Source organism: Pangasianodon hypophthalmus, chromosome 30 (assembly GCF_027358585.1).
Source record: "Pangasianodon hypophthalmus isolate fPanHyp1 chromosome 30, fPanHyp1.pri, whole genome shotgun sequence".
In the NCBI taxonomy this organism is placed as follows: domain Eukaryota; kingdom Metazoa; phylum Chordata; class Actinopteri; order Siluriformes; family Pangasiidae; genus Pangasianodon; species Pangasianodon hypophthalmus.
The window spans coordinates 12005708-12029220 of record NC_069739.1 but is presented as its reverse complement, the minus strand read 5'-3'; the positions used below and the strand labels follow the sequence as shown (position 1 = coordinate 12029220).

Here is a 23513-nt window from a genome sequence, read left to right as displayed (position 1 = left end):
GATCATACGCACAATCCTTCTTTCTTCAACATGAGGAGCTGAATTATTGCCAAAGGATTCTATTTTTGTTTCATCTGACCAGAATTTATTCCAGGAGAGTTCTGATTTGTCTGTTGATTTTAGACACGCATCTCTGTGCTTCTTTTTAGCAGAGGAGTTTAGCGTGAGGTGCAGGAACAGAGATGATTGTGGTGCAGTTTATTACTTATCGTTCTCTGCGTAACTGTCGTTCCTGCTTTCAGGTCGTCCTGCAAGTCTTTTAGAGTGACTACTGCCTCCTCTCTTACCTTCATTATCATTAGTCTGAGAGCGTTATGAAATCTTGTGTGGCTCACCTGTCCGAGGATGATTAGTTGTGGTTCCATGAACTTTCACATGCATGTTAGTTGTACTGCCAGTGATGTTTAAGGTCTTTGCTATGACTGTAGATTTTTCCATTCAACTATTGTTTAATAATGTTGTCCCTGAGAACGTTCCCCTTCACCATGATTGCTACTTGTTGCGTGAAATCTTTCCAACCAATCGTAACATCTTTTACAATGACACCGTGTACATTTTTTGCAGCACTTATATCTAGAACTTGATTTATTTTTATATAACCATTATTATTTTATATATATATTTATATACACACACACATATATATATATATATATATAAAACACTATGTGTGTAAATTTGAAGTACATATACATGCACTGGAAGTATATTAAATAACAGAAACAAAAGTGTCTGGAAACTTATTTCCCCTCACTGTACACACAAGCAAACAAACCTCTTGAGCAGATGTAGAGCATTTGTGTCTGGCCTGCAGGAAGGGAGGAATGTGGAAACCTCATAAGGAACCTCAGATTTTTCCATTCCTGCTGCGTACACATCTCATTATCAATTTTATATGAACACTGGAAACTCCTCCAGCTTGGGAGCCTGGGTTAGTCTGGCCCCTTCATGCTCTTCTACCCAGTGCATGCATTCTTTGTGGTGGCAGATGGAGTACTGCTTTAGTTTTATAATTATACCATGGCAAACTAATATAATAATTCATTTTACATAATACTTGTGTTTAAAATTCATCTATTTTTGTCACAACATCTATGTGATGACTGAAAATCTAAACATTTTAGTTTTTTAACGTCTGTACCCAGCTACACACAAAGTACAGATGTTAATCTGTGTTTAAGAGTGGGGCTGAATGTGATTAAAGAGACTTTGCGCTGGACTGAATGCACACTGCTTGATTGTTTTTGTGCTAAGAGTGTGATAGCCTGTATAATTCAGACCTTGAATATTTCTCCTTCAGTAGGACCACTGATACCATCAGCCAAATCGCAGACAGGAAAAGCTTATGGAATAATATCTACCTTATTTTGCCTCCTTAAAGAGGCTGACTGGTAGACTTTATTATGTTAATTTTATGATGTGATTTTTTTTTTTTTTTTTTGCCCCTGACCAGCATTCCAGTGCCTCTTTATGCAGCAGCGCTTACACATAGACAAACAGTGAGCAGATTTATGTCACAAAAAAGCACTAATTATGTTTGTAGTTAACTGGGACAGTTAAGTGTGTACACCCCAATCACCCCAGTTAGACAGCACAGCAGCTGCTGCATTTATGTAAGAGCTGTCAAAATGCTTACACACACTTCCGGACAGACAATGGACCTTAGCAATACAACCCAGTGACACCTATCCACTTCCTCTAAAGGGAAATCCCCTTTAGAGAATGCAGAATCGGCAGAGGGACTAAAGATACCCCCTTTTTCACACACAGGGTGCTGATGCTGGAGCCAGTGCTGTTCAATTCAGTTTTATTTCTATGGCACTTTTAACAGTCGTCATTGTCACAAAGCAGCTTTACAGAAATAAATACATTCAGGATATAAATTTTTAAATGTATGAATTTATCCCTAATGAGCGAGTCAGAGGTGACAGTCACAAGGAAAAACTCCCTCACCCGATATGAGGAAGAAACCTTGAGAGGAACCAGACTCAATAGGAAACCCATTCTCATCTGGGTGACAGCGGATAGTGCGATTATAAATCATTCCTTTCTATAACTGCGTAGTATATGGTCAAATAGTGCAATTGCGTAACCAGGAAATTCATCACAGTTGTCACATGAATTCTATTTTGTTGAAGTTAACAACTGTTCACTGAAGGAGACTCGACCGCAGAACAGTTGGTGGGAGTTGCAGTCCTAAAGCTGTCATAGGATCAATTGCAGTCCAAAGCCGTATCATGGTTTCTAAGTGGAACCATCCACAGTAATCTCATGTATCTTTAGCCCGCCAATGTTGGGCCATCCTCAGCAGCAGCGAGTGATTTCCAAGTGATGAGAACTCCAACCAGAAGTAGGGCATCAGGATGGATCAGGCAGGTCTGGAGAGCAGAAGGGATCAGGATCACTGGCATCTCAGGAGTACCATGTGTAGCTCGAGAGAGAGAGAGAGAGTGAGAGAGAGAGAAAAACACATATTAGGTATGCTTATTATCATGTAATGGTTAAGGGCAATGTACATTGTGTGCAGAGTAACAGGGCAGGGACTCCGGCAAGACTAGCTATGACAGCATAACTAAAAGGGAGAGCCAGAAGGTAACACAGACATGAGGGCGCCCTGGGACATAAAGCTCCAGCCACTCCACCGTCAACCTAAGAAAAACTATTCACAAAAGGCTTGACAAAGGCTCAACTAACCTTTTCATTAATCCACAGTTTCACTGATTTAGAAGAACAAAACATTTTATAATCAGAAGTGGGAGTTTACTAATGCATCATTTTACACAGTAACAAATGTGGAGTTGTACTTCTGGCTTTGAGCGTTTTCTCTCAGTTTTTTAAATTTCCTCCTCACATGATCAGTTCATAGTTGAGATATTAATTCTGCTTATTGTTCCAGTTCCCCACAATGTTCATGATTTATTTAAATGTTGGTCTCATGTATAATGTAAATAGCATGTGTGAATTGTTATGCCAGTGATGACATCCCTGAGCCCTTAGACATCACTGGTATAGGCAATGGCACCAGAACCAGCACCTACACCTACAGAATACCGAGTCTGTACTGTAGATGAGAAATGTCACAAATTTCAAAATATCTTTGTCAGTGTTTATCGAACATGTGAAGGAAATGTGTGTCAGTTAAACACATCAGTCAGGAATGGTTAGCCCATATCACAGATACCGAGATTAAGACTGAGACTAAGACTAAATCTGTTTGGTTCCATATAGAACAGATCAGACACTATGTTCTACTTATAAGTGGATATTTTGAAGTCAAATAATAACATTTAAAGCATCTTTGTATAGAGCGGTGCTAAAAGAGAAGAGGCGAATGCTGTACAACAATCCCTGTGTTGTAAGCATCCAGTATTTGTTCATTTGTGTCCATCACACACACACACATCATGTTTTCATACTGATAGAGCTAACAGTAGACCTTACGCTGGAGAGTCTCTTTCAATTTCATGAAGGTTGTGAACAATACTAAGCAAACTCATAATTTGGTGCTATTGATGTGGTGCTATTTAAAGCCTGCTCTTTAGGCATTCTCGATGTGGCGTTTCTGCAGCGCGTCAATTGCGAGCCGTTAACTGTAAATCATGATAGCTTTCGCAATCAAGCCCCAACCAGGTTTGATCCCTGCAGACCTCATTACCACAAGTTACCAGACAGGGCAAAAAAAAAAAAACAGAGGGTTGAGACAGGAAAGTGACTGTAGTGGGGAACACTACACAAACAAACACAACAGGAAGCACCGGGAGGCTGCGCTGCATCTCAGTGGAGCTGTAAAAACAATTATCACTGAGGTTCTTATTAGGAGGAATGATGGAGAGTCCTCCAAGAAGGCTGGGTAAATTTTGAATGAATACGGCTACCTCCCCTGCACTGTCTCCATGACGCAGCAGCTTCTCTAATAAGTGGAAATTCATTGTCTGGAAACAAACCCGTACCTGTGGATAGGTTTCAACATGTTATGACAGACATGGAAAATAGGCAAGAGGGCTGCACCATTTTTCCCTTTTCCTTTGGCAGTGGCTAGCAGCTCTGAAAAAAAGGCTTTCGAACCAGTAGGGGAAATGTGTGTTTGTGTGTAAGAGAGAGGGCAAGTGAGAGTGTGCATTCATGTGTGAATTTTTCCATGGGTAATATGTCATTGTGGGGAAAGATGGGCTGAGTTCCACTTCCTCCACTAGGGAGCATGTTGTTGTGAGAGAGAACATGAGTGTAATCTGAGTAACTTTCCTCCAGTGGAACCCATTTTCCAGGCCTGGAGGTACTGCCTATTTACTCAAGACCTGGGTAAGAGGGGTCTGAGGCATGTCTCTGCTGAGCCAGGAAACCTGAAGCTGACCTCTTTCCAAGGTGTGAGAGCACAGGAGTTCCATTTGGAGTAAAACACAGAAGTATCTGAAAAACATTTCCGTCCTCTAGTTTATACATTGAAAATCACACTTGCAAAACACTGTGTGGGTGTGTGCAGATGTTAAGAGAGCTAGACACAGTGACACAGTTCTGCCCTCACATAACACTCACAAACCGCTCACCGGATCTAAGATACTGACGCTCTGCAGACTTGCTCTGGAAGGTCCCTCAGTGTGCACTAAATGTGCTTCAGTCACATCCTGAGATTAATCCTGGGGTTGAAAAAAAAGAAACAAATGCTCTGGAGAACTACATGCAGGTGACAAATTAAAGGAAAAACTGGTAGCTCTGGTAGACTGTGGCATTATCATGTTTATCCTATGATGAAACGTTTAATCATAGGGCTCACAGAATGGTTTTATGAGTATGAAAATGAAAGCAATGTGCTATGGCTTTTGCTTTCATCAAATTTCATTGTAGTCGAACCCACTGAGGGAATATCTTATTGAACGATTGTGATCATCGCTCCAGTACAGTACGAGAGACACTGTTCAGTTCGTTGTGGCTCAACACTTTACTACGACGCTTTATATTGATTATGTATTTAATTTGTCACCCAGCTGTATGTTTACTGTTAGAAATACGTCACTTAAACTTGCTCATACCCGTCTTTCTGTTGTCTCATGCCATGGCATGGCTTTCTGTTGCCTTCCTGAAAAAGCAGCCTCTGCCACTTGTATGGAATGAAATCAGAGTCAGCAGAACCTTAACCTGAATTTGTAATGCTTGAAAAAAGTGTGTAAATGTGATGGTTTTTAGGTTAAAAATTCAGGTTAAAAACCTTCAAGCAGTTGAAAATCCACAGGTCTGGGACCAGCCTGATAAATGTCATGATCTGGCCTGTTGAATGAATTTTAAATCAGTGGTATAAATGAACATTTTTTTCATTTAACTGGATCGAAATATTTAAAAAAAAAAAAAAAACAAAAAAAAAAAACAAAAGCGTCTCTGTTGCAGGTTTCTACTGCAGCTCGCTTGACCGCTTGACAATCACTTGGATTCACTGAGGAAAAATAAGTTTGCTAGAAATCAAGCAGTTGTATCAAGAAAAGGTCGCATCTTAAAACTGGGAGAACACTACTACGCTACAATGAGTATTAAATGAAGCCCCGCCTCCATGAGCTCAGAGGTGTGTTACGATTGGCCAGGGAGGAGTTCGATTAGAACCTGGCTCGTTTGCTCTTTCTGAGTAACCTGGATGTTTTCTCTGGATTGCTCAAGATTTTTCACTTTTGAATTTTTTAACCTAAATTATTATTATCCTAAAATGTTTTACCCTAAAATTTTCAAAAACATCACATTTTCGCCACATCCGGCTGCTGAGCTGAATTTGCTTCCTTCCATACACTTGTGTTTAAACATTTTCTCAGAGAAAGTATTTACACAGAAGGAGACTGAATCATTGTATTAGTGCATGTTGCTGCCACTCTCCCTTCGTAGCCCCCAACATAAAGTGTCCATTAGTGAAGCAACTAAAATATTGTTGCAGCTGGGTTGAAAGATGTTAAAATTATTTCAATCAACAGTTCGACCCATTAAAAGCCCAAGGCTATTTTTTTCCTGGGAATTGACACAAAGGCTGCTAATTCAGCTTGATTTATAGGTATACAATTATAGAGCCATTTTTTGGTGAAAGCAAGCACAGATATTGCTACACTGGTAGCGAGACTAGACTAGACAGTATTCATGGCTGTTTTTATAAATGACCTAAACAGATGTACTGAACTGAACCTGTATGCAATATAAAGAAGACCTATTATATGTTATAGCTGCCTCCAGAATTATTGAGTCTTCATAAAATTAAGCAAAAAATGTGTATATATAAATTACACTGTACATTATGCTGTATAGTTTTACTTAAACACAATATTTTTTTCTAACATTAAAATTGCACCCTCATAACTATCTCCCCTGGAGTGTCATAACAGCACCGAGCCTCTTCCTGTAATGTCTAAAAAAGATGAGACGACTTTTCCATGCAGAACGTTTCAACCCGATCCTTATCCTACGGTTTTTGCGTGCGGATTGTGCTTAGGATTGCATGTGGACCAAACCACAGGTTTTTCAGTGGGGTTAAATCTCACTCATGCGTCAACTTCCTGGCAATTTTCCATCCGTTTATGCTTAATAGTATTTTAACTGTTTTTAATCCATGACCTGACTTGTGCTGTTAGCAACCACCTGTCTCTTTTGTGTTAAATGATCCTTTGTTTTCCACATGGTTATGAATGACAAAGAGATTTTATATGTGCGCTGCCTCATATTTATAACGAATCTGTAACAGTACAGTTTCTGAAGACTGAACAGTTTAAACTGCAGATAATTCTAGGATGATTTGAATTTGATTGCATTTGTTTGATATTAATAAGAATATTGATTATTTTTATCACACCTTCTGTTGTTTAGAAAGTACATTTTTGTAAGGTAAGTACTTTCTGCAAGAGAATACAAAAATATTTTTGAGTGGATTATTTATTTTTGCCATTCTCTTGATAATAATTAGAGTTGTATGTGAGCTGTTAATGTAATATGCTTTCTCAGCTTTCCTCTTGAGCTGTGTTTTGTCCCATTTCCCATGACCTCAGTGAGCTGCAAAAGACTTGCAGATAAGAGTAATTTTATAAACATGTTGAACCAGTACTTACACTATATGGCCAAAAGTGAGTGCACACATGACCGTAAACACCCACATGTGTTGTTGTGTTGAACGTCCCGTTCCAGATTTATTACCCTTTACTGTTATAATAAGCTCCACTCTTCTGGGAAGCTTTCCACTAGATGTTGGATTTGTGTTCATTCAGCTACAAGAGCATTAGTGAGGTCAGGCACTGATGTTGGGTAAGGAGTCTCCAGTTCCAGTTCATCCGAAAGGTGTTCAGTGGGGTTGAGGTCAGGGCTCTGTGCAGGACACTCGAGTTCTTCCACTCCAACCTTCACACACCATGTCTTCATGGAGCTCGCTTTGTGAACAGGGGCATTGTCATGCTGGAACAGGTTTCACATCTCTATCCTCAAGACTCAAGTGTTTGGAAACCCATAATACAGTAGTGCTTTGTGTTATAAAATGACCCCAGGATACTGTGAACAATCCACTGTTTGCATCTTAGTCTCCTGTTTTCTCTCCCTGTTTATCTTTTCTCTATTTTCTTTTCCCCCTTACTTAGTGTATCTCCCTTTCTCTGTAAGTTGCTGGATTAGGACCTTGCAGGTATGCTTATCTGAAGTTGTCCCTGTACTTCAGCTGCACTTCAATATCAGTGCATGATTAGGTTTATAGAAGTTTACAGAGGAAATATTATCCTGAGGAGTTATACTTAAAGGCACAGGAGCACAGCAGACGCCTGCATGCTTTATGAGGTGAAATGAAGTGACAGAGGTCTAGAGAAAACACCAAGGGGTGCAGATTGGTGCTCTTGGCCACAATTTTGCCACCCTCTGCCTTTTTCACCTTTTATTAGGAGTTGTGAGAGGGCAGCCAATGGACTATACCAGACCAAAAATTGCTCTATTGGGAGTTGATGGATATGGCATATTTTGTAGAGTCTAGGTACTGTGTTCAGTTTACAATGAGCACAGTACCTAGAGTTTTATTGTGTGTAGAGTCATAGCATGTTCAGGTATTAGTAGAAAGAAGCTTGGTGTGGATGTAGTATCCATATCAAAGGCCAGGAAATAATGTGCCCATGATTCCAGTGTTACTGCTTCTGCAGTGGTGAGTCAGCATTTCACTGCTGCCAAGTGTATCCATTAGTTTAGCTATATCTACGTACCTTCAAGAGAAACTTGGAGTGGACAACATGACGCCATTTGTTCCCATCGTTAAGTTTTGACAGTGTCTCCGCCTCTCGCCCATCCATATTGATGATGCACATACTTGTTCAGGTCAAGAGCATGCACGCTGTGAGATATTACCTGAAGTGCAACTTACGGCGCATCAGCTAACTCAGAGTGACAAGTACAAGCGTTATTAATTTTTTTTTTTAAAAAAACTGTAAATTGCTAAATGTAGTAATTTTCGCAAAAATATTAATTTTAGAAAAAGATTGCATGTTCTGTCAGTGGAGTTTGTTTAAAAAGGAGAGACTGGCTAAAGCTACTTTGAGTGTTAGCTAAGGTCATACAGTCAATAAATTGTTATGAAATTTAGCTAGTGTTTATGGCATCACTTTGTTCACTCGTTGGTTTGCTAGTTATAATATCAGTATAATGAGCTAGTTTAGACATCAAAATGAGCAGTTTACTGGAAAAACTGCAAAGAATTCCCCACTGAGGGTCTGTTAGAACAGTTTACAGCAGAACACGAAAGTGTGTGTGTTCATGTGACCTGACTGTCATGTCCAAAACTGTCAATCACCTCATCAACCCGCCTTTTTTATTTATCATCACATAACTCGTATAAAACGCATTTATCGCAAGAAAAATATTGGAGGCGATATCAGGGTCAGCTTAACTTGGAAAATGACAGAGCACTTTTCCCAAAAATAATGTGAGGAGATGTAACTTAAAATAGAAATTTGGCTCCTTTCCCATTCACTAATATGGAAATGGGAGGGGTTAAAAACTGTACTGCAGCCAGCAACTACAGGGCCTCAGAGACATTTTGGCTTCAAAACCCTGTTACGACATCCACCCATGTATATAGTGCATAGTCATTGGGAGAAACATAGATGTTTCCTGCATGTCGGGTTTTTGTGCTCTCTAAAGTACTTCCTGTTCTAAAGACTACTAAATTTTTAGGACCACTTACAGTAAAATTCTTTCTAATACTGAATAGAAAGTTGCAAAAGAGAAGGAATTTTTGGTGATTGTCATGGCAGCAGTCATAGTAAGCAATGCTGTTATTAGTTTTAATGATTAAAGGATTTTTTTTTTTACTTGAATTAGAAATTGTAAAAATTGTAATTTATAGTAAGACCTTGCCATGAACCTCAAACTTCCCCTTTTCATTAGACTTCTGAACTCCCTGACAGACATATTGGTCACATTTTAAAGTGTTTTGTGGATTTCTTTCCCTCTTTTCCCTAGTAGAAGATTTATTGGGAAGATGTACTGTAGTTTGATTTATTGGAAGGTTGATTAGTTTATACAGAGCTCAGAAACAGCTTTTTTTGTCCATGTGAACTGTGAACGATTCCTTTGGTGTAGATTACTGGGAGCTGTCCTGTTGGTCTTTTATTTGCCTTGACAACGTATCTCTTTTCATGGAACACACCACACTCCTGGTAGTTTCTGTGAGCTTGTGGCTTGGCACTACTAATCCCTACTGAAAAAAGCTCTTCTCTGCTGCCTCAGAATATCACCCTTCCAAAAGACTGACAGCCCAGAACAGTCAACGTAATTACTGTTTGTATATATAAACCTATTAATGGGCCACTCTCCTATGTTTGTGACCTTTCTACTCTATCACATTTCAGCTTAGGAACCAGTTCCCTAAGGCAGGATTAGAGGTAGTTTCACTTTCAGCATGCCTTTTAGCAGGTCCTATGTTATTAGCATAAAATGCCACGGGAGACCTGGTTCAAATTTTTTTTTCACAGAGATTCTTTACAAACACTGCCAAAAAGGGTTAAACAGTTTGAGTTGGACATTCCATCATAAATCACATTTATGAGTTAGAGGCTTATAGGGATGGAAAGCACACTCCCATGCTATGGTCATGTAATATAGGAAGTGCTATTTAGCCACTGAGAATGAAAATGAAAGCTCTATTGTTCAGTCCAGAAGTGAGAACCAGCTGTCCTCAGCACAGTAGAGATAGGTGGAAAAAAAAAACTGTTATCCTACCGTGTTCCTTTAATATAATTCAGTGATTGCACCTCTCTAATTTCAGTTCAGAGTTTGAAAGCCTGCAAACATGCCTGAATAATTACATTGTTGTTCTGTCTGGCTTTATGCCGTTCTTTGTTGGATGTTAATAGAAGCCAGTACAAAACAAGTTTCCAAATTTCTCAGCCTTGTTTTCATTTAATGTGTTTGCACAGGGACACTATAAAAAAGGCATCTCATACAGCATATGCCACTTGTCTACAGCTGGGCTGCTGGAGCACATTAATTACACTGCTATAAAGATCTCATTTTGACAAGACTAATTCTGCCAAACTCCCAGTGAAGAGTCTGGCTGCTCTTAAACCTGTGCTTTAAGGAAAGAAAACTGTGTTAAAAAATAGAGAGAAATTGGAGCGAGAGGCATGTAAGAGAGAAAGTGAGTGGAAAATGAACAGACGGGCCTGGATGGCTTTTACAGACTGACTCAGAATGCTACACAGTGCCAGGTCCCTTGCCTTGTATAACAACCCTAAGATTGGCACGCATGGCATACTCTTGACTCATGGTAATATCATGCAGAGTCTGGTCTTGTTCTTTCTGCAGAAGAGTAGGCCAGAAAGAGAAGTGGGCAGACTCACTTTACACCACAAAAGACACTGAACTCAGTGACCTCAGCATGTCCTTCAGTGTGATACATCTATATGTACACTACATCAAGAGTCAGAGAGCTGGACAGAGAAGGAGACAAAGCTGGCTAAATTTCTTATGGTCCTGCAGTCTTGGTATGAGTATTACGCATTTTATGATCAGTGTATTATTGTTTTGCCCCGCCCATCCATCATGTGGTATTGTCAGTGGATATCACCTCGCTGAGACTTCTCTAAATTCAGCTTCTGAGAAGGGTTATAACTGCTGAAGGTTTCTTCTCAGTGCTGACAGTACCAACAGGAAATGTGAAGAAAAGCACCACTTTTGGCAAAAAAAAAAAAAAACCCTTGATCTGCACATCACGTCCTGACGCAAATACCACTTCCCCCTTTCAATCTGGATTGCGGAGCTCGAGTTACAGTAGTCGTAGTTGTATGTGGAAGGGGAAGGGGGGTGATGAAGGGGTGAGAAGATGACACTGATTAACCCACTCTGGAGGCAGCCAACGTGCCTTGTACAGAGCGGTTGCGGCTCTGTGATTAATACCCATTAAGCACCATGTGTCTCCAATTTGTCACAGGCCAAATCCTGTTCCCTAACGCGTTGATTACAGAGTGGATGCCCGGATCTTTTCCTACACCTGCTGGACCCTCATTGTGTGCTGTGCTTGGTCACGTGGCACTGCTCTCTGTTTAGGGCTGGAAACATAAATGAGCATTTAATTTCTTAGCCATGATATGCCTTTCACAACATTGCACATTTTTAATATGTCATGAAAGCCATGTTCGCAACCAACTCTTAATGGTTTCATGTGTGATATAAACAGGGCACTATGTATAAGAGTTAGGTTTATAATTGCAGATTTGTGTACTGTTCTGTGACGTGATTAGGTTTTGATGTTTTGATGCTTATGTTTGATGTTTTGTTTAAAAAAGGGCCCTGCTGGGAACAGATATTCTGAAATACATAACTGTTAATTAAAATTTGTGTCTGCTTTGTGACAATGTCCATGTTATACGAATCAATAAAATAAACGAAATGTACCATAGGACTGGTCATGTTCTCCCTGAGAGGGAACCATGTCAGTGTCCTAGTATCTTCTGTCATTGTACAATGTTGGCTGGTGAATGTCTTGTGGAGCTGAGAATACCAGAAACTGCGATGTGGGTGGTGGTTAAAAAAGGTCTACACTCTCCGAAAATCAAGGAAAAAAATGAATGATCATTTCTTTAAAAAAAGTGATACTTCAATTGCTTTCTTAAGCTTTATGCAAGTTTTATTTTAAAATATAACTGTATTCACCCTCAGTATTATTTGCAAATTTAGATGCAGTTGTTTTGTGCCAAGAAGCTTAGTATGAACTATACTTATTCATTTAAAAAATGGCCCTTATTGTATTGTATTTTTTTTTACACATCCTGACCAAGGCAAAGACTTTGGAAAGTATGTCTGGAAGATCATACACAATCGTTCACAGTACCAAGATTGCTGTGTTTTTCTGTTACGGATCCTACCCCAATATTTGGTCTAATTTTTCCAAGCTAGAGCCAGTACCGCTAGGAAATCAAAGTTCCCAGCTCTTGCGGGGAATAATGCAACACTTGAACGCTGGCGGTCGGGAACACTCGCCAGCTCACAATAAAACACAATCCTCTGATGTCTGTTGCAGCTATGCTGCAAATTCCACTCTTATGCATTCATCTCTCAGCTGTGCTCTTTCCATTAAGCTGGGTTGTCAGAGGGAGGGAGGAAGGACAGAAGGGTGAGGAAAGGGAGGAGAGGATGGAGTGATGGCAGGGGTGTTGCACGCAGCTGGAGAACATCAGTCAGCTGATTGTTTGCGCTGAAGCAGTTCTGATGCTTGAGTAGAATCTGCCACTGTCCCACTATCACCACGTTTGAAGACAGAACAGAAGGATAGCTGCCTCCTGGGTTGGCCAAGCCATTGCTCAAAACCTCTTTTCAGTTTCCTGCCATAAATTTTTAACTTGACCCATTAATTGTAAGGTAATTACACTGTCTCAGAACACCTAGAGCCACAAAATGTATTAAAGCACCACATAGGCAGTGGGGTTTAGAGTATTTATTAACAAGACTTGTATTAATTATGAAGAAGGCAGATGGAGTGAAATGAAGAATATTAGCAGAACAATGCACTGCTGCCAAGGACAGTGGGCTGAGGTGTGTCAGGAGCACAAAACAGCTGGAGCAGTTTAAGAATCATGTGTAAAAAGACCTTGCTACATGCTGTAAGGCGTAATGGTAGATCAGTGGTCAAGGTTCTGAGCTTGTGACTGGAAGCTTGTGACCATGAAAGTCCTTAATCTTCAACTGCTCATCACTATGCTTCGATTGTGTCCTGTGTAATGTAAGTCACTTTGGATTTAGTTTTACTGTATTGTATTGTAGGGAAAATTTGACAAGTGCACTAGATGCTAAGCTGTAAAGAAGGAGAGAGAGAGAGAGAGAGAGAGAGAAAGAGCATTATGAAGGCATTGTAGATGTCAGGCTGAAGCAGGTGCATCTGACAGGGTGCTCGTTGGTTCCTATGGTTGCAGTGAGAAGTGAAGACAGGTTGATGACAGGGGTGGCTCACCCCAGGGCTCTTCCTGTCGTCTGATACAATTAGCCAACTTTCCTGTATTACTTCACATTAAATTTTCATTAGTCTGAATAATGTTGTGGAAGTGAGGCAATAGGAAGGCCGGGCACCTTGATGAATTGCATCCACTGGAGTAAATGTAGTTTTGAGTTTACACATTGGCATGGATTTATACTGAATTAGAATTAGTTTTTTTTTTCCTCAGGAAGGTGTATGAGTGTATCTGGTATTTTCTGGTATCTGATATCAGTGTATCTGGTATTTTCACTTTCAGTTCAGTTCAAAGACAGGCAAAAGTGTTATGAAATGCATTTAAAGATAGAATGCATGCATTAGTTTTGGACTGTAGCATATAGAATGTGCGAGGTTATACATTCCTGAGAATTTTTTATTATTATTTTAAATATGACCATATTGTGTAAATGGAAAGACTGTATTTATTGATCAGGTCTAAACTCAAACAGATCTCACTACATTTCATGCAAGGTAGCTTTTAACAAAACACATCATGTGTTTCAAAATCCGAGTGCTGGGATTAGGCACGTGCAATTGCACGCTGTTTATCCTGTCCACCCTCATCATTAAGCAAATCATTTAGGACCCAGGCGAGTCAGGTGGTAATCTTACCCACAAGACAACCTTATATTTTATTGCATGAATATTCTGTCCTTTTAATTGTAATGATCACTTTTAAATAGTCCTTAGACAGGTCATGATCGTGCAGTCTTCCCTTATACAGATTTTTCTGCTGTGATACAACCCTCCCAGTAATCACCTAACTCCGCTGTTTCAACATGTAGTATGTGCGAGTTGAGGTGAGAGATGTTCCGGTCTTGATAAACCCTGTTTCCTGTGTTTACTCTGGGTGAGCGCCATCACAGATTGTGATGCAACTCCACAGAAATCTCTTGTTTTTCTGGGTGAGCTGAGACAGCCTCGGTGCAGAAGCGTCAGACTATAGTGCTGTTTGTAATATCTCTAAACATGAGGAATGGTGGAATTGTGTCTGGCCAAGTTCACTCCAGAGCAGGAAGAACAAGAGGAGGAGTCATATACAGTACATGCATTGTGGTCTTATGCTTTAGCCTTATAGCAATGTGGTTGGCTAAAAGTAATCCAGATAATGGAAGCCCTGGTTCACTTCAGCGATCACTTTTTGTCAGGTATTTTATGTTCTTTGACCTCGACATCTCATTGAAGGAGACTTCTCAATCATTTGGAAGGTTGAAAAGACGCTTTGGAGAAGCCAGTAGTGACAATCTCTCCTCAAACTTGTTTGTCTCATCACAGCAGCAATGCTGGGCAGTAGCACAAATCCGCTGCACAGACAGTAGAATAGTTGACCAACTTACGTATTTATGTATTAAACAGATTAACAAGGGGCAGCACTGTGGGGCGGCACGTAACGTTGCCACCCCACAGCTCCAAAATCATGCTGGTAGGTGGACTGGCTACTCTAAATTGCCCGTTGGTATAAATGTATATGTGCATGGTGCCATAGGATGGACTGGTGTCACATCCAGGATGTATTCCCACCATGTGCAGTGTTCCTGGAATAGGCTCTGAATCCTCCATGCATCTGAACAGGATAAAGCAGTTACAAGTTATGTATTTTTTTTTTGTCAATCATTTAATGCAGCTTTTCTCTTTCAAATACGCTGTTTCATAGCTGTATGCAGTCAGCGTTTAAGGTTTTTTTTTTTTGGATAATAATGTATAGCTGTGTTAACATAAATTTAAAAGTATCTTCAAGTTAAATGTAATATGAAACCAGTCATATAAACATTTCACTTTCAAGTCTTCAAGTAAAATCCAAAAGCTCTGAATTATGGAATTGCCAACACATCATAAAGGTGTAATCACACGTTACATGAACAGTTTATTTGAAACATGCTTTTAATTAAATATTTACGATTAAACAGTGTGATTCTGTAATGTTTTAACAGATAAGGCCACAAATTTATCCCCGTCCAAGCACAGCCATTTTATTTTAACAGACAACAAAGAAGCGTATTTTAACCTAATACCCCCTGCTGCTTATTATCCCACCTTTGTGGTTATTTTTGGCCACAGCTTTGTTTCAGTGGTCCCAGAACTCATGATTTGTAGACAGGGTGTGTGGATTAGGCATAGTTATTTACTACTGTTCTGCAAATGAGAAGGGAAATCTCGTTTTGTTAGATTAACAGCAAACCGAATAAAGCCGTGTGTTCTATTGAAGCTCAGGTAGGATTTGTGTAATTTGTCAGGTAGTGTCAGCTTGAGGGGTAGGATGAAAATAAAAGCAACCTGTTCACTGTCCAACCTTCCTACATTCTCCATCATTCTCCATCCTACCCCTTAACCGTTTCCCTTTCCCAGGTTCAACATCAGTTTAAATTTCAGTGTATCATATCTTATCACAGTCACTTCATGCTTTTGTGTTCGGGTTGTCCGTCTGTCCGAGATTCCCGTGAATGTTTACAGATTTATATGGAATTATCATCGGAAATAGCAGATTAGATTTTGGAATCGATCCAAACAGGCTCAAGGTCACAGCAAGGTCAAATGTCTGAAATAATTTTTCTTCAGTAGCTTCTTCCTGTTTGAAGTATATTTTAACGGTATTTCAGGCATACGCATTAGTACCAACAAGGAATGGACTTGTTGGTGGTGGAGGCGTACCTGTGCACACCACTGGTGTTGAGTTCTAGTGGTTCTAATCGCAGAGAAATACTTATATTGTTAATAGAGCTTTGTTACTCCTTTGAGGGTGTATGCTTAACGTTCATTTTGCCAGAATTAAAAGTTATACAGTAAAGCTGCTCTGCCTGCACTGTAATTAATAAATAATCTTTCTTTCTCTTGTCCTTTCTTCTCTCTCTACAGTGGTCCGTGTAGTCTCAGCACCCTGGCTAAAGGATCCTTTCTGGCCTTTCTGGTTCCTCCACGTCGCCCAGGATTCTATCACAGCATTCTTGGGTGAGTTCTTGCAGTGGTTTCATGCTCAGCCCAAAGCCTGGGAGCCCATCAGAGAACTAGGCCTGGTATATATAGTGTATGGAAATAAAAGAGAAAGAAAGCCGAAGGAGATACATGTTCCAGAACATCTGGCGAGGCTGGTAGCTGAGGCCACATGCCTCCCAGATGCAGAAGGGCATTGTTGATGATGTCTGATTTACTGCTGCTGATAAAACTCATGGTTTATTTGCTCAGAGTCTTTTATGCATAGTGTTGTTGGAATTCATTATAAAAGGTTTTATGGGTTGATATTTCCTGAAATGTGTAAAAATTACAAAATACAGCTTCTCTTTTGGGGATTCAGAGCCTGAGCTGCAATGGGGCCTTATTGTCTGCTACTTCTCTTAGCAGCGCCGGCCACCAGACTGTTTGCTCACCAGATCTGGAGCTGTTAACCTTGGACAGTGACTACAGCTATTTATTTAGTCTGCTCCGAGTTAGAAGGGCCACTATATCGGCAGATGCTAGAACTCTTTCTCGTTATATCATGGACTCACTCGTTTTACCACTTCTCAGTGGAAATCCTTGGGATTTGTCTGTGATTATTATTCCGCTTCTTTTGTTCAAGTGGTGCGGGTACATGTTTCCACAGTGTTATGTTCACTTAGTTCTTTTGTTCTGGCCATTTTTTTTCTGGTCACTTAGATGTTGATAGAATATGGACTTGGAAATGGACTTGGGAAAGGAATGTGTGCAGTGGCTGTTCGTGGGTTAAACATGTGTTAACCCACAGGCGAAAAACTGTGTTCGAAAATATTCAAGGTTGTTACATCTTTAGGACACAGTCTTTCTACCTTCAGGCTACGTTGTTTTAAAAGTTTACAACTATTTATAAATCATTCTAACACTAGAGTATTTACAAAAAGAGAGAAATGGATATAATTTCAATGAAGAATAGTGTTAGAAGAGATCCAGGGAGAAGGACAGTCATTGCCTCTACAGCTGCTTCCTGACATTTCTGCAAAATGTTGTGGAAAATTTAATGAAGGCTAGCTGGTTTCAATGGTTTCAGCCTTACCCAGTGGAAAGTCTTACCATATACAATTAAGACCAACATGAAGCCTCACTTTTTCCTGCTTTCTTTTGTTTTTCCTCTTTGTAGCACAATGTTCTCTGCTTCATCCAGGCAAAATGTACATTTAACAACTACAACTGTACACCAGAAAACATGGCCTGTAATGTCATCTCTTTACGCTGCCCAGTCTTTAAGATGTAGTACATTTTTTTGCAGACATCACCATAGATGCAATCAGTAGCAATTAAAGTATTAAAGCATAAATTATCTCTCCTTTTTTGCCTAAAGACAGCTTAAATAGACAAAATTAGCAAGAACACCACTGCATTCTGTTCAATTTTATTTAAAGCAAAGAAGTTCTTATTTAAAAAAATCCATAACTAATGGGTCTCCTAAAATATCAGACTTTATGCCTGCGTGCATATGTTGAGGTGACTCAGCCAAGGTCATTCTTTTAGATATACTCTGGGGATGTAACTGAATGTGAATACATTATACACGGTACGTATTGAACAGATAATGTGTTCTAAACAGATGCAAATACAGGTACGCAGTGTTGTGGACTCGAGTCACAAATTTGCCGACTTTCGACTCAAATGAACATAATTAAAGAAAACCTACGACTCGACTTGTGACTTCACTTGGACTCGAGCCCTTTGACTTGGATACATTTTAAAAACCAAACATTAAAAATGATGCATTTAACAGTGTACAGTGAATCAACTATTCTTTTTCCCAACAAACAAATCAGCATCAATCTTCATTTCCAGGGTCAACGTTAAACCAATCCAACAACCAATCAGCCTGTGCTAGACAACGAGGAAGTTAAAAGAGCGCTCATTCCCCGACAACAGAGACACTTCTGTAGTAAACATGCTCACAAAGATAGCAGCCTTCACTTACAAAGATTACGTTGTTTGCAAAAACATAAGGGCTGCAACATGTAGAACCTGTGGTTAAAGAATGTGAGATGCAAAAGCAACAACTTCAAATTTTGTTCAGCATGTTGTACAAAGCAATAGCTGGTACCCTTAGTGAAAGTAGTCTAAACTTCATCTCATGTGAAATATTCAGTTTTATAGTCATGCATCTCTCAAATATTTCCACTGAGTTATAAAGTTTGTCTAGAAAGTGATGAACACCAATTTTAAAAATCCTACACATTTTGTCTGAATTTACTATATTAATTATTATTAGGCACACTAATTTTATTTATTTTTTTTTGTTTTTAGAAAGCTTGTGAGAAAGGTTTTGCAGGACATTTGGTTGAAACTAAAGGTGAGCATCATGAGACTGGAATTCTGCAGGGAGCAATAAAGAAATCACGTGAAATCGCAGGAGGGTTTTACTTGCATGCGAAAACAAGTGAGATGTCAGATATGAAGCTTGCGGCACAAATAAAGACCACGTACGTTAACATGAACATGTGTTCTTCCTTAGTAACTGCCTCTTCTAGGTCGTGGTGGTTTAAATCCGGCTGTTCATTTGTTTATATTTTGGGAAATAGAGCTAAACTAAATTCATGCTGCATACTAGAAAATACAGCAGGCAGGTACAAGCAAATATAATAACCTTGCTAGCAAATATTTGAACTGAACAGATATAGATACAGATAGGAACAGAGGAATTGCGCTTCACTTCTTGTAAACACATACTTTCTCAGAATGAGCACATAATCGTTTATGCTTTTTCATGCAGAACAGCAGAAAGAACACTCAGAAAGACAGACACCATGGTTTGTTTTTGGTTTCCTGAGTTATATTTTTTTTTATATCAAACTACAGATAACAGATTTGATTGTCTGCTAGACGCCTTTTGTATATGATGCTCTGCTATTATTTTGTCTGAACGTGGGTGAATGAGTTTCCAGCAACTTTCACTGGAATATTTCCATCACACGTGGCAATATGATCGGATTATTAGGTCATGAAATTATGTTTAGGAAACATTGTGATATTGTGCGATATGCAAATTTACGGTAAAATGAGACTTTATAGGACAGTTGGCTGTAATAGCCAGGTTAATCAGCCTGTAAGTTTGTTCTCATTTCGATTGGATTTATTTCTTGTTTCACTTCCATTGGTCTCATATTGTCTAACTGATCTGGCAAGATAATGTAACACAATTTAATTACACACTTTTTATAGGACATATTATTCTGTACATGACAGACTTGGCATTCTACTGGCATATCAGGCCTATCTTAAATCAATTAAATAATTACAATCAAACTTATATCTAACAAACTGAGTAGAGCATTAAAATACTGAAGTATTTTAATATGATGAGAAATTAGGTTTTTTAATACATGCAGTGCATTTATATATAGCATAACATATAGCATATGTCAAACTTACAAGGAACTCTGTCAAGTAGAAGATATTTATTATATAGATATTTAGATATTGTTTATATTTAAACATTATGTTTGAATCAAAATGGTTCTAATAATTCAAAATAATTTATTGTACCAACCTTTTTTCAGAGACAGAGACTAAATTAATGAATAATGTTGCTATTGAAAAACTGTAAGATGCAATTTATACATGCACGTGTGTAAACACGTACTACTTGCACACATGTAGAATATGTTTTAGCAAAAATCTCTATCTATACAAGTTTAGCTATGTCTGGTAGCACGTACTTATGCTCATGTACATTTAAGCACAGATATACAAACATGCACCGAAATGGTTAATCCATGTGACAATCAACCCTACAAGGGCAGTTAAGAACAGCTTAAGACTGTTGTAATGACCTGAACATTCACAGTACACTCCACTTTGCCCACTTTCTAGTGACTAGTAGCTAATAATAGCTAATAAGCTTGTACATCTATTGGCTTATGTTATGGTTCAGAAATGTGAAGTTTACCATGTGACTGAGGAAAGAACTGTATAACTAGTTGGCATTATTCAAAATAATCATCAGCAATACAGTTATAATGACAGGTTAGCAGATCGCATCATTTACACTGTCATATCTCTGCACAAATCACAGGCAGATCTCCATTTTTCCCTCCACATGGATATTTAGATGTCTTTTGAGAGCAAATGCCCATCATTTGCCTAAATGTGAGCCTGTTGATGCCCTCTTTTTCCGGCACATTCACTGGCTCCCTCCTGCCTCCTTCTAGTGCCTGGCATTGCAGCTGGAGGATAATTGTGTATTCGACCAAATGTCTTGAAGGGCTGTGCAGTGCTGCGAATCCGGCTGACATCGCTCCCAGCCCACTCTGACCAAGCGTTGTGTAACTCTCCCCCTTTCATAACACAATTCATCAACAACATAACTCTGCATGTTATTCATGCCTTCCCCTCCCACACAGGAACTGTCACCCACGCTCCTCACCCCATCTTGAGATGGCTGTGGATGCTTCCCACGCATACTTTCTCTCTCCAGCACTCATACACTTGTACATGTACACACACACACACAAATACAAAAACGCTAATAGGCACATGTACACCCAAACACACTCACACACATTCAAGCTCTCCTGGCCATGGTGTTAAAAATACCTCATCTTATTTAATTGCTTCCTTTCTGCTCCACATATCTCACTGAGAGTTCTTTCTCTTTTTTGTTAGTCTGCTTCTTTGTGGCAAAGGAAATAAAACTGTGAGTTTTTTTTCCCTCCAGTCTGCTTCTAGTAAGCTTGCCTTGCCTGTGCGGGGACCTGGAATGTGCAATATAAATCTGTTTTTTGACACTGCAAAGGTTTGTAACTTCCATCAGCTGACCATCTGGATGTGATTTAAGCTGGCTTCCCTATCTGTGTTGGTCTCCCTCCCCTGATGCATGCCATGCCTAGCCAAGGGATCAGTTTGTGCTTCATCTTGCGGGTTCTAATGAGGAGTCAGCAGGACACTCCAGGTGGCTGACTTGTACACATTTAGGGTGATAGATCCCACAGACCTGCTAACACAGTCCAAAAAACACAGTGTGGAAAGTGCTGGGTGAGGAAAAACAAAAAACTCCTTTATAAGGAGACAGGACAAATAGTAGAAAAGGAAAGTTATGGTATATGTGTTATGAGTATTATGAGTGGCGGTGTCTTGAGAATATTATTAGTGGGTTGTTATTGAGGGGTTTTGTCTTAGAAACTTCCTGAGCTACAATGTCTTTCCATTGTTCAGCCAAGGAATATTCAAGGAAAGATGGTAGCTAATGAGCTTGTCTCTGTCTTTGCAGAATGTGATTAATAATGTGTGTAAGAATATAAATAATCAGTGAAACAATATGTGCAAGCTATAAGAGAACACAATACTTCAGTGCAGGATCTGTACTTCAATCAGACTGTCTCTTATGTGCTCTGCGCCAGTTGATGCAGCCAGTTGGAACTGTAAAAGAGCTGGATAATAGTTAAAACATGAATCTAGAAAAATCAACATAACTCGCTTGTCTTGCAGCATATCTCCTTTTGCGGATAAAAAGTCACATACAAACACAGAAATTAAAAAACTAGTTCCTATCTGTTCCTTTGTTTTAATGAAATAAATACCTCCTCGGTATTGTGGGCAGGATGTCATCTGGCCAGCAGAGAAAAGATGCAACCTGATATCTAGATCATATAGCCTGGCTATATAGTAACACCATCCTCCTCAATACAGCTTGTTTGGGTGGAGATGCAAAGCCCGAGGTCCATACACTCCTTGTTTTGACCTCTAGACCAACTTAAAGACAAGAAGTGAGGCATTACTATCTAATTATATCAGTGTCATAACCCTGATCTTTGAGTTGCAGAAGTATTTTTTAGTATGAAATAAAAGAGAGACAGTCAGGCTTAATTAAATTTCCCTTCATTTGTTTATAGCTCTGCTTGCTAAGTGCAGAACAGCCAGATAGGCATATTACAGGACGTGACTCCTAATTCTTAAAGAATATCTGATCTGCTTTTTGTGTGTGTGCTTGTGTGTGCTTTGGTGTGTGTATTTTCCACTTACTCATTCTTTTCTGAAATCATTATTTTCTTGACTGTGTGTATATCCTGCTCACACATTCATGTGCACATAAAAAGTGCAGCAATGTATTTTTGTCCTGGCTTTTTTTTTTTAAAAAAAAAGCACATTGAGTTGCTAAATTTTGTTTCTCCAGCTTGTGCTACCCCTTTTTTTTAACCAGCTCATCATTATGAACTATGTTGAAGGGGAGGAAGAACAGAAGGAAATATTTTCTAATGCAGAATGATAGGCAGCAGTAGCTGTGTCTTGTCATAAAGTGTGATATGATTCACTCCAGCTTTTGTGTAATTGCTGCCCTTTAGGCCGTGTTCTCAGAGCTGACACCATCAGTCCTGGAGCTATCACTGACCCTCATTTTAATTGAAGAAAAGCAGCAGAGATCACTATGAAACTGCAGAATGACACTCTGTGAAAAAAGAGCATAAGAAATGATACCTTAAAGGAAATTATGTAGAGGATATATTTGAATCTGGACGGCGTGGTGGCGCAGCGGGTAGCATTGCTGCCTCACAGCTCCAGTGTCCTGGGTTTGATCCTGAGTTTTGGTTACTGTCTTACTTTGCGTGGGTGTCCTTTGAGTTCTCCAGTTTCCTCCCACTGTCCAAAAACATGCAGGCAAGTGGATTGGTTATGCTACATAGTGGTTACGCCCCTAGAAGTGTATGTGTGTGTGTGTGTGTGTGTGTGTGTGTGTGTGTGGATGGTGCCCTACGATGGTCCCGTCCAGGGTAATTTCTGCCACGTTGCCCAGTGCTGCTGCAGTAGGCTCTGGATCCACCATGACTCAGGATAAAGACATTACTGAAAGATGAATGAATGGATGAATGAATATATTGGAGTCTCTGGTTTGTTCAGTAGTATCATCATTTTGTTTTGGTATTATAACTTTTAAATGAAAGTGACCTTTCAGTATTCAAAATCTGACAAATCTAATGTTGAGCTTGAATTCGAAAGTTTATTTAAAGATGATTAATTAGTCTATTTATGAGTATGTGCACTATTTTAGAAGTATTTTTACATTCTATTGCATTCACCTTTCCACTCTCTCTTATTCGTCATTACTACAGAAAAACTGGTATGTTGCTAAAACCTTGCT

The 23513-nt window shown here is 39.4% G+C and overlaps 1 protein-coding gene across 5 annotated transcripts in view; it reads left to right on the top strand.

Moving 5' to 3' along the window:
* Positions 1-23513, top strand: part of hivep2a (HIVEP zinc finger 2a) — a 75597-nt gene that overhangs the window by 37872 nt on the left and 14212 nt on the right. For all 5 annotated transcript variants that reach the window (XM_053231819.1, XM_053231818.1, XM_026918406.3 and 2 more), the window contains one exon: positions 16307-16399. The gene's annotated coding sequence lies outside the window, so the exon portion shown is untranslated. The remainder of the gene's footprint in view (positions 1-16306; positions 16400-23513) is intronic.